General features: G+C 41.0%; 1 protein-coding gene and 1 long non-coding RNA gene across 3 annotated transcripts in view; both read right to left on the bottom strand.

Annotated features, from left to right (window-relative positions):
• The window catches only part of PDE3A (phosphodiesterase 3A), a 266,042-nt gene that overhangs the window by 223,984 nt on the left and 29,903 nt on the right, over positions 1 to 12,155 (bottom strand). The window lies entirely within an intron of this gene.
• LOC308191029 overlaps positions 1 to 12,155 on the bottom strand; it is an 84,817-nt gene that overhangs the window by 50,550 nt on the left and 22,112 nt on the right. Inside the window, exon 3 of the long non-coding RNA XR_013947656.1 lies at positions 1 to 12,155. This exon is cut by the window's left edge and continues 38,996 nt beyond it. This is a non-coding gene — a long non-coding RNA (uncharacterized lncRNA).

Raw genomic sequence — 12,155 nt, 5'->3', positions numbered from 1 at the left:
TCATAACAAAGCCCTTAATGCCACCTCTTACACCCATTTGTGTCGTGTACCTGCCTAACTGCTAAATTAATATAAATCCCTCAGCCACAGTAGCATAGCACAGTCACGTCTTAAAGGCCTTGTTATTTCAGCTCGCAAAGACAAAATGAAACTAAAAGAGATGTACGCTGATGCACAGAGTCTCAGCTGTGCAACCAGGCTAGGCTGGGCCCACATTTTGGTTACGGGATGGAGAAGGTTTAAAGCCTACCGCGGAAATAAATCTGGTGCCAGCGCAGCACTGTTTATAGCATGGACATCTTGGGCACCAGGGTGGGTCTGCATCCACCCTGGGACTGCTGGCCACTTTTAGGCCCCAGGGCCCAGCACAGATGTACCTGTACGCTTGATGCTGAAGTACAGAACTCTGTTACCCCAGCTAAGGACAATGACTGGCTCCCTCAGGACACCTCCCTTGCTGTGCTCACCACTGAGAGGACTGTGTGTGTGGAGGCTTCTTTAATTCCACTCCAGGCTGTAGGGAAATGAGCTCTGGGGGATTCATTGGGAACAGGTGTCTGGTGAATGTGTGGAGCTCCCCACAAGGAGAAGATGCACCACCTGGCCCTTCCCCTGAGACCTAAAGAAACAGCTGACATTTCAACATGCTATACCAGTCACTGCAACCCAGCACATGATGTTCACCCACCCCAACATCCATTTTTCTGGTAGCTTGATCTGAAGGATCAAGACCTGAAGATCTGAAGGATCAAGACCATGTATCCTTAGAGAGAAAAGGTACATATGGGCCCTATACATTTCTCCTAGAGGGAAAATTCTTCTCTTCAAACAGCTAAACCATAACACACCTCATACAGTTTCCCTGGTGTAAAGGATGCCTACCACAAAAACACTTCCCTCACACAAGAACAGCTTAATCAGCACTGATATTATTGCATCCCCACTGGTTAAATGCATTTGTAAGAGGGGAGATGTAATTATTTATCTACAAAGGGAGAACTAAAATGATGATGTGCAGTCATTAGCTAAGCTGCTTCTCTTCTTCCACGCTTCCTCCCTGTTCATTTTCTTTCAACCTGTTTTTGTTCACCTCTAATTCTTCCCCTACCCTCCTCTTCTCATTTTTCTTTAAAAGGTTTAATAGAAAAGACAGAAGTACATTCCCTTCCTGTTTAGCACGATGCATGACCTGGCTGTTGCTGTGCTTCCATCCACATGCAGTATTCAAAAAAAAGAGAGAGAGAGAGAGAGAGAGAGAGAGAGAGAGAGAGAGAGAGAGAAATAACTGAAATCCTGGCCATCAGGAGATTCAGTTTTTTCAAAGAGTGGGTGCCCAGATGAGTACCACCTGTCCAGACCATACACAAATGTTAAGCATTGGCCAGTCTTGCATGCACTATTAATTATCAAAACAAAGGCATCTGATTTTAACTAGGCATTCTCCTTCAAAAATTTGTAACTTAGTAAGATAGTATAACTAATTTTGTTTGGGCAGCAATGGAACTGTGAAGCTAATAAACTATGACTTGGGTATTTCTGGAGTCACTTCAATTCCTCAAGCTTAAGCCAAACCCTTCAGGCCTTTTATGAAGATTTAACTTTGACTAGGATTCACCACCCTGTCAGAGACCACATAAATAATGAGGAAACTGTTTCCCCCACACACACCCTAAGTACAGTACAAAAGTCAGATGCTGCACACTATTCACAGAACTGCAGAGCACAGAAACTCTGCTTCCTTATCATCCTTTGCTGCTGTGAAGTGCAGTCAAGGCCACATCAGCATCTCATACCAAAAAGCAATGAAACTACATACACTTACATAGCACTAACCCGCAAGCAACTTTCACAAGGTTTTGCAGACTAAGAATTGATTGCGTAAGCCTAGAAAACTGTAAACGCTGGAAGACCCTATTAAGGCAAGAGACATAGTAGAGACATGGCACAAAACCTCTTAGACATTAAAAAGATAGAGCAAACAGCCCTGCACACTCACTAGAAGTTTGCATGCTGGGAGATTTTGGCTGGCCATGAGAAGAGCCGTAGTGGAAGAAGAACGCTGAAGCCCTGGGCCAGGTTCCTCATCTTCCCCAAGTACTGCCCATCACTGGAACTTCCTCAGCATAGGTGAGACAACCATTAGTTAGGAACATTTGGGGTAATATCAATCCAACCACAATGGAAGCGAATAAACTGAACAACCTTTTAGAAGTTCCTTCCAGGCCTATTTTCTATGAGTAAACTACTCTGTTTTACTAATGACTGCAAGATGAGGTTTTATCAAGCCATGTGTCACAGAAGTGCTATTTAATGATACCATGGGAGGCAAAATAATCTTTGACTCCCTTGCTAACTCCATGCCTGGATTTTCTGATTTAAGTATGGACAAGTCACCTACCCACTCTACACCAAAATGTTTCCATCCCTAAAAGAATAATGAAATTTCTTCTCCCTCACCATCTGCTCACAGCACACGGCACAGACCTTGAGGCAGGGATTATTTACTACAAGTAGTGCAAACCCTAACACACACTGTTTTGATCTGAGCTGGTACCTCCAAACAGTGACAGTGATAAAATCAGAAAAACTTTTGACAAAGTGAGCATGGTGACTGAGTAGGTTAAGAAAGAACTGATAAACATGTCATACAATTGAAACTGAATGGGAAATCTGAGGTTGCAAAGCAATAATCAGCAGAGATGTGCACACTATTCACAGAACTGCAGAGCACAGAAACTCTGTCATAATAATCAGTCAAAACTTTTGGAAGGGCTCTCCTGCTCTGGAAAAACTAGGAGATTTGCAACATGACTGCAAATGGGTACCAATTGCCTCCTCCCAATACTTAACATCTAAACCACTAGCATTATTAAAAAGAAAATATTTTTGTGAACTAGAACATGGAAAACAAAATTATTTATTTTTAAAAAATAAGCTAGTGTGTGTTTCTGGAGGCCTGATTTTCATTAATGTAATATTTCTGTTAGCAGCCTTGTCTACATAAGGCATCTGTAGAAAGTTTTTATTGTTAACTTAATAGTGAAAATCTAATACAGGTTGTATTTGAATTTTCCTATTAAATTGACGTCAATGGCAGCCTGAGAATCAGATTGTTACAACCCAGACTATGAAACAAACATTCAAGTCAGATGCTATAAATGTAGTCATTGCACACTGGTAAGTGTGTTTTAACATTTTTAATCAGGTCTCTGGGTAGAGCCAAGATACACTTGGCATAGAGAACAGGGGAAAATTATTAAAATGTACACATTTTTACTTGGAAAGTCAATTATAATTTATTTCCAGGAAGACTGAAAAAAATTTGGAATACACACACAGAGTTGCACTTGTGCAAGCATACGCACAAATACTGGAGCACGGCCAAGTCGCTGGAACTTAATGTGTTAATCAGCACTTGCCACAAAACAGACTAAAGGTGACATGTTATCATCCCTGTAAGGTTCCTGCCCAGGAAAGCATATGTGGCACAGGGAACCCTAAGAGGAGGAAGGAAAGAGGGGACCCAATGGCAGTGTTAGAGCAGCACAAGGGACAGAACACCAGTATGGCGCTGAAATAAGAAAAGAAAGGTGTGTATGAGTAGGGAGAGATTTTGGTTGAAGATCAGAAGAGTTTCTTGAGAAAAAGATTACAGGAAATTTGAAAATTCCAACTGGGATTTCCATCAAAGGGAGTACAGGGTCCTACACCTAATCAAAACTCTTGTGCTCTTTGGAAAAAAAAATCATGCTCCTCACTGTTCCAGACTTTTAGAAAAAGAAAAAAAAAAAAAAAACAACAGCAGAAAAACAGATAAAATGAACAAAACAGGAAGCGGTAAGGAAGTGCTGTGCTGGAAGAGAACTGGCTGGACTGGCTCTCTTGGCCTCCGCCATTTAGGTCTCTAGAAATCTTCTGGTATAGGCACAGGTTGCCCACAAGCACACAGCCGATCCTCCTGCCAGAGCAGGCATGCAGTGGTGCACCAACAAGGACAGCACTCCCGTACATGCTGACTGCTTTTCTTGCCAGAAGCCATGATAAGATCAAAGGGAGATTGGAAATGTAAACAAGAAGTCAACACACACGTACACATGGCTGTATTATTTGCAATTGTTTATTGCCACCAAACAGGGCCTGAACCCTTATCAGATTTCAAAACCTTTCGGGCATGTGTGAAAGAAGGATGAATCAAAGTAGAAAACCCTCAGTTTTATGTCATTTTTCCTGTAGAGAAGGCTTATGCTGTTGCATTTTCAGCCCAAACAGAAAGGAAACGCACTGTAGCTTTGTGCTAATTATGAAATTACTTTGAATATAATCACAGGTTCTTTCATTAACTAGAGAACCAGTCGTGCAAAGGTTTCTCCCCTTCCAACCCACAATATATTTCTAGGACCTGCAAAAACAAAGTTTGAAATCTGTTTTAAAGATCCATTACAGCTCATAAAACTTTGAGTTATTTCTTATTTGATGCTAAAGAAACAGAAAGTTACAGACAGATGATAGAAAATAATTCTATTGTCAAGTATTTTCAAGACTCTTGGTGATACTCAACAGCTTGGTTTTGCATGCCAGATTAGGATGAGGTGCAGCACTGAAAGGAAAGGAGCTCTGTAACCCATGTTGTATGTTAGAGTAAAATCCAAGGAATGACAGTGTCAGGACAGACTCAGGATGCCTTCTGCAGACCTGATCTCTCGAGAAGATAGGGACACGCTGTGACACTGCACTGGAGAACAGAGTGATGCCAATACTTCACTAGGGAAAGGAGGTGCTGAAGTCCCCTCCACCACTACCCTTTGAAAAATGCAAAGTCACAACATTCAAAGAGAAAGTATTTAATTGATGCAAAAATAAAAACATTCAAACTTCTTTCCAAGCAATAGCCCGCTGACATGCTGCAGGAGCTGAAACCATGGCCCATCACAGCCCACCAGAGTGCAGCCTGGTCCTGGTTATGCCTACAGACATTTGCGTTGCACAGAGCACTGGGGTAGGTTTCCTGTGCAAGGCTGGAATGATCTCGAGCTTGATTTATGGTATATTGTTACACCACCGTCTAGACGTGACCAGCTAGCTCAGGAACCGATAACAGCAAGCCCCTGACAATACAAGCTCAAGAGAGGCTAATATCTCCTGCCAACACTGCAGAGCCAATGTACCTACATGGGACAAAACCTCTCCTGCGTATAACCACCTCAGCAGACTAGTCTCCTACTCGTGAGGGCAAAGGAAATGCAAAGTAAACTTTTGGAAGCTGTGACGCAGTTTGCACAATCTTCCTGAGGTCAGTTATGGGGATTTTACAGCCCCTTTACGACAATTTGCCCAGCTGCAAAGGGGAAGAGTTGTTCAAGTTACGGCTCCAGCTCACAAAGTCTCCCCAGTGGAGGCCAGAGCTCTCATCCGCACACCGGGAAAATGTCAGGTGCCTGCTTTAGCATCTTGGAAAGGATCTGATGGCTTACTTTTGCCATACCGGTAAATGGCATTGCCTAGCCAAGATGCAGCTTACTTTGGCAGAAGACTCTGCAGGAGAATTAGCAACAGCACCAAAAGGACTTTCATGCTTGGAGTAAGTGCAGCTACACTTGGACTTCTGTTTACAGAATTATGCTGCTGAGAGTGTAGCTGGGGGAAAATTGCTTCCTGACCAACCCAAATGTGCCAGTGAAATCCAAAGGCATAGGGTCAGGCTTTAGAAGAAACCATACTGCAATTCCTGGCACCCGTTGTTATAGTGGAAATTTCAATCACAATAACCTGCTGTAATTAAATGGACCACGGAAGGACTTTTGCCCTCAGGGAAGGGATAAAAAGAATAATATTTCCTTCAACGAGCTGGAGTACATCCAGCACCAGCACAACTGTGCAGGACTGGGTGTAGCAGTATCAGCGTCTCACGCGACAGCCACTGGCAAGGAAACCAGATACAGGAGTGTGGGAAATCTGAGTACCTTTTATTTTTTCTTCAGTCACGTAGCTTTTCATCTATACTTGAAGCTCCTATTCCAATGCAAAGAAAACAAATAACCACAGCTGACCTAGAAGTCAGCTGGTGTGCATTGCTGCATGGAGAGCTTGGTGTGAAGTTGAACAGCAAGTCTCGAGTGTTCCTAGAGGAGCACTTGTCCTTCCGTCCTTTCTTCCTGCAGCAAGCTCATTTAAAACTTCACTTTTTTGAAAAGCAGGTCCTGAAGCAAGTCTAGTCAGACAGGACAGCTCTCAGAGGAATTAAAGGATGGAAAACAGAAAGCCTAAGTAAGGAGGACAGGCTAGGTAAGTTCCCAGAAGATTCCCATCAACTTTTGCAATCCACACTAAATGCATCAAGTGTACAAGTAAGGAAAAATATCTTCCATACTTTAAGATAGTAATGCTTAAAGCTTTTTTATCTTCCAGTATTGTTTCTTTATTTTGCAGACAGCAAAGTTGCTGGCACCCAGATCTCCAGAGCATAACAAAAATGCCCTGATGGGAACACAGTCCCCTCAAAGCACAGCCTCAACAGTGCAGCTGAGCACATAAGCTTTGGCCTGGAGCTGTGAGTGCATGGCACCCCAGAGCCAGAGCCCGGACCCTGGTCAGCCTCAAGATCCATGCCAAGAAGGGCACGGGAATGCTGAGGCAAGCAACAAGGTGTCTCCAGTTTCATACACTCACTTTTCAAGCACAGATGGAGAACAGACTAATTTCAGGACCACCACACAGACATCTAAAAGCTCAGTATTTTAAAATCCATCTTAATTTTGGGAAGCTGAAAAAGGCTTCATCATTCAACCTAGCATCAGAGCCATTTTTCAACCAGACCCACTTATTTATTCAACATGCAAGCTTCAAAAGATGATAGGATGCACTGTTTTCCTATTCCACTGTTATACCAGTTCTCATTGAAACTATACATCTACAAAAACAGTTACCAATTCTTCTTTTGATAGTATTTATCCTGATTATCTATTATGATGACATCATCCATTTTCTGTCATTCCCTTGCAGTCTTGTTAAAGATAAATGTGATTTTGAACTTGAAAATTTTCTTTATGGTCGACTTAGCAAATCTTCCCCAAATCAAATGTTATCTACACATACATTCTCTAAAACCTAGTGTTTAGTAACATCCAAAATAGTAAACTCTACAGTATTTTAATGAATCAATTTATCTAATCCATTTACAAGTTTTTCAAGAAAAACATTTGTAAGTTTTTGGGTTGTGTGTGTGTGTGTGTGTGTGTGTGTGTATATGCATGTGCGCATGGGTGGGTATGTTTTTGTAGGGGGAAGGGTCAGCAATAGTTTCTTCTTCTAGATGGTAATTGTAATTATTTCAAGTCTTGTCTCACATTAGACTGATTCAAAAAAAAAAAAATCAAGCTACAGCTGTATTTCACAGGTGGAAACCAAGATACAGGATTACAAATAGAATCACCAACATTGAAATTCAGAGTTACACAAAAACTTCATGATTGGCCAAAACATACACGAACACATTATATTTTTCTACTCAAAACCCACAAATACACAGGCCTGATACGCAGCCACCACCACCACAGTAAGTTCAGAAAGTCAAACTGCAATTCCCTAGACAGAAAGTCCCTGATTCAGATTGCCAGACATTAGGGAATCCTGAAGAGATTGATGAACCAGGCTGAATATTTGGTAAAAGAAGGAAGTCCTACAGACCAACTAGCAACAAACTGTTTCCCTTATATTTCAAAGGAGACGTGAAACAGACTAAATCTGTATGTGGGTGCATGTTTTGGGAATGGGAGAGCATTTTGCCCAGCATTATTCTTGCATATGAGCACGCAGGCATAGAGACCACTAGCCACCTTGAACTAATATCCACGTGCTCTCTTTTTGTTAGTGATATGAGAGCAGCATGTTTTTAAACTAGTAAGAATTACAGCAGCTACTAAAAACTTCCACTAAATTTCAATGCACAGGAAATTAGTGTCTTGCAGTCAAATACAAAAGATAGTGAAAAATAAAGTAGTCCACATTAGACGAAGTGTAACTGGGAATCTGCTTGTTTTCTTTGCTATTTTACTTTTTCTATAATTTTAATACTTCAGTGGAATCTTGATTCTCAAGGAAATTTTGACTTGTCATATACAGATGAGACATTAAAGGAAAAGGGTGGTAAAAACAGAAAGACATACTGATTGTTTTAAATTTTATGAACTCTGTTCCTTCCTAACACAGCACATTTGGTCAGCTACCATTAGTGTGTGGGGAAAACTGTTCTAAAACCAGTAATTTGGCAAAGGCAGTAAAAATGTTCAGCTAGTACATTTGCTGAGCATATATATGTTTAAGCTCCACAAGGAGGGTTAACACCAAGTCAGTACGGGCAATTTTCTAAACAGTGCTAGTAGCAGCATCATAAATCTGAAGTAAGCCATCTAGACAATCAATAGCAAATTGTATCTCCTCTCTAGGAGCTTGCAACATACCTTTCAGCTATATATGAAAGATATAAATGATGGCAGATCTCTAAGTAGCAAAAAGCTGTTCTATTCTTATTCTGTTATTCTCTGTATTTGCCAAAAGCTTCAAAGTACATTCAACAGCTCAGACTTCAACAGTCAAATAGAGCAAGACCTTTCACAGCACTAAGCTAGTAGATACACATGAACAGTAGGATTACGTGTATATAAAATCTACTGACCAACAGCTGAAATTCAGAATTGAGTTAAGAACCTGCAGCACTGTTGACACCAACGAAACAAAACCTCTACAGCAGGCTTGACTCTCACCAAGAGCTTTTCTTCATGTGGGACAACCTTTAGCAGCACAAAGACACAGAGGGAGAGTGACACCCACAAAGAAACCTAGCAAAGCAGGTTGGCTCCAAAAGACTTCTGCCATACTTTCCTTGGGGGAATCTGCCTGGGGCTCAGTCTTAGAGCTCACAGATGTCAAAGCCACCAGTGATGCATGGGTATACAAGCAGGGACCTCTGAAGACCTCTTACAATGCAAGAGCAGATTCTCTTCCTCCTCCTGCTTATAGACTTCTGCGACAGTTTCTGTTCTTGCAAGTTTGCATGCAAATATCTGTATGCTTTCAGTCTCTCTTTCAGAAGCACAGAATCAGTAAATGCAAATTTCCTCTCTAGCCATAATGCTGATTGTGACACAGAAGTCAATGTTCTAGGACTGACCTGAGGACAGGCTTGGTTGCACATAAGAACCTCCCCTTCCCACCTCCTGCAGGAGAAAGGAATCAAGCAATAGCTTGTGTCTGGAAAGAGATCACTGTGTCAGTAGCCAACATTAATCTCCAGAAAGCCAAGCCTTCATGACTAAAAGGTACATTTAAAAGCAACCTGAAAAAAAGCATCAGAAAGCACAAGTCCTACTGAACTCCAAAACTAAGCACAGCTAAAGCCAACTGCAAATGTATGTTCAACAGGGACATAAACACCATTCACGTTTACAATACCTCTGTATCACCAGAGGGACTGGCTCAAAACATGCAGGTATAGCAACTGCAACCAGCTTAACTCTCAGGAGCAAGAAACAAAATTTATATTTTCACTATTTTTTTCTTAATCTGTCTCAAGAAAGATCCTGCAGTTGTAAGAATAAGAACCCCAAATCATAAAGTTGGAACTAGAAATAAACACGTTGGGCTTTTTACTGAAAACCTATCCTCTATTACATGAATCAAGATATCAACAGGAACAGCAGAAGAAAACACACGGTGGCTTGTATTTTCAAATCCATCAACTCATTCCAATTTTTTGCAGATTAAAACAACCTTAGGTTTTTAGGAGGTGATCAATTCTCATGATATGATATTTAAGGTCCTTTGAACAGGACAATAAAAGAACTAAGGCCTTAAATTTCCCCTACAGGAAAAAAAAATCAGACGCACAGCACAATTGATTCAATGTTTTTCAAAATATTTTTTCCTTTAATCAAAAACAATCAGAGTTCAGAAATCATACACAGACATCAAAACATTCACAAAACCAAAATCTTAGGTCTGCACTGACATACGGGTGGCTAGTAAGATACAAACAGTACACTCCAACAAGAAATGCTTACAGTGGGTTAGCCATTGTAGCACTGGGATGGCCCCTGATAAAGGGGGCCATCCCTTGGCAGGGCAGGGCAGGGCTGGCTGGTGCACGGGGCTGTGGCTGCAGCAGGATGCGGGCACAGCAGCCGGGGACACAGCCCTGCCGGGGCTCTGCCAAAGTTCACAGTCTTCAGGAGCAGAGAGGACGGAGGTAAGCAGTATCACAGAGAGGGTTTCTAAGAAAAATAACATGGAAAACAACACATCTGACCTCAGAAAAGGAGGAAGTTGAACACACCTATGAAGTTAAAGCAGAATGGGTTTAACGATCTACAGCTCCTGTCAAACAGGAAGGTTTGCACTGTTTTTCTCAGCAAGGAAAGGAAGCTGGCCAGAAAGGACACCAACAGCAGAGGCTGCCAGCAGTGGGCACTGCCGTCACCTCCAAGTCAGTGCTGCTGGTACTGCCCATGCACAGACAGATACCACCATGGGAATAGAAGAGGGGGTAAATTTCTTTCACCAGTTGATGAGACCCAATTCTACCAGCTGCCTGTACTGCAGGTATGCATATCTCAAGGTTAGAGATCAAAGGCAATAATCACAGTAGGAAGTTTGACTTTGCCCCTTTATAGCGCTATTTATGCTATAAAAAAAAAAATAATAATAAATCAGATGAAGCACATGTGTACTCTTAAGCACATGTGTACGCATCACCAGGTACAAGGTGATCTTGATTTGCTTGGAGCCTCTAGGTATCACTGTAATATTATGAACAATCAAGAGGGATGTTTCACTATTGAGCTGAATAGTTTCTTCACTGAAGAACAAAGAACTAATTAAAACCAAATTAAAATTTCCTATTCTTAATTACAGGCACACACTTCTAAACCAAAGTGAAGCTTCAAAATCAAAGTGAATCCACAAATCCTCCTCCCACCCAAACAATTATATACTTGCATCTTCCAATTACAGAATCAAATTTTCTGCTTGTTAAAACAGACCAACCATCAGCCTGCTTCAAAATCCATGCTGCTTAATGCTTTTATGTACGGATCTGCAAATTTCCCTTCAGAAAGTAACAAAAATGAGTACATTTGATTCCTAGTGAATGCTTTCATCAAATGCCCATGTGTTCTTAACATCAAAAAGTTTCTACATGGATAACAAGCTAATGGGACAAACTGGAGATGCACAAATAGTTGTTTCCAACCAGACAAATCCATCCTCTCCTCATAATACAGCTTGTCCAAAAGATCCAACTTCAGTGTGTCGTGTCCCTCAAAGTCCTTGACCAACTGTTGCCATACAAAGAATTAACCTTGGAACCTGCAATCAAACTCAAGCACAGAGGAGAAGATAGTACCCAAATATAAAAGTACCCAAGTAAGCAAGAACCTTATGTCTGGATTTGCGTCTACAGAGTAGAATATCACTACATGAAGTATAAAATATAAATCTATACACACTACACATTACAGTACCTCATGTGTGGGCATATCTAAAAGCCAAAGTAATATTCAGTTTCATCTGTTTCTACATTTCAAGGTTGCCTAAATCCTCTATGCTTAAAAAAGCTCCACAAAACCTCTCCCATGGAGGAGGAAAAAAAAAATAGAGGCAGAAATCTCAGCAAACAGGAGTATGAGCAACTGATGCTTAGAAGGGAAAAAAAAAAAAAAAAAGTTTAAGAAATGGGCAATTAAAATCCAGTAACCAGAGCAGCATATGTACTTGTGCTTCATACAGAAAGTCAAACCATCCTGACTATGGCTTTTGCAAAGACCAAAGTCAGCTTGCACTCAGACACCACTTTTGGAAAGATGTTTGACTTGTCACGTAAGAGTTGTACACAGCAAATCTCATAAGGAAAAATGAACCTGAATTATTTCCAATTTCTACAGAATTATTTCCATGCCAATGTCTGCATAGCTTCCAGAAAACTGTAGATAGGAAAGGCAGAAACAATCCAGCATACATGATCCCTTCAAGCAAATTGCTGTTGCAATCAAACTTAAATCATACAATCAATAAATAAAACTCACCGAAGGATTCTAAAGCTTTCACATATGCATTTAATTCCTTTTTCTTTTCATTGAGAATCATTAAGTACACACATCCCATTT

The sequence above is a fragment of the Anser brachyrhynchus genome (genome assembly GCF_964034855.1).
Source record: "Anser brachyrhynchus genome assembly, chromosome: 1".
NCBI classification, from domain to species: Eukaryota; Metazoa; Chordata; class Aves; order Anseriformes; family Anatidae; genus Anser; species Anser brachyrhynchus.
This window is presented reverse-complemented; position numbering and strand designations above follow the sequence as displayed.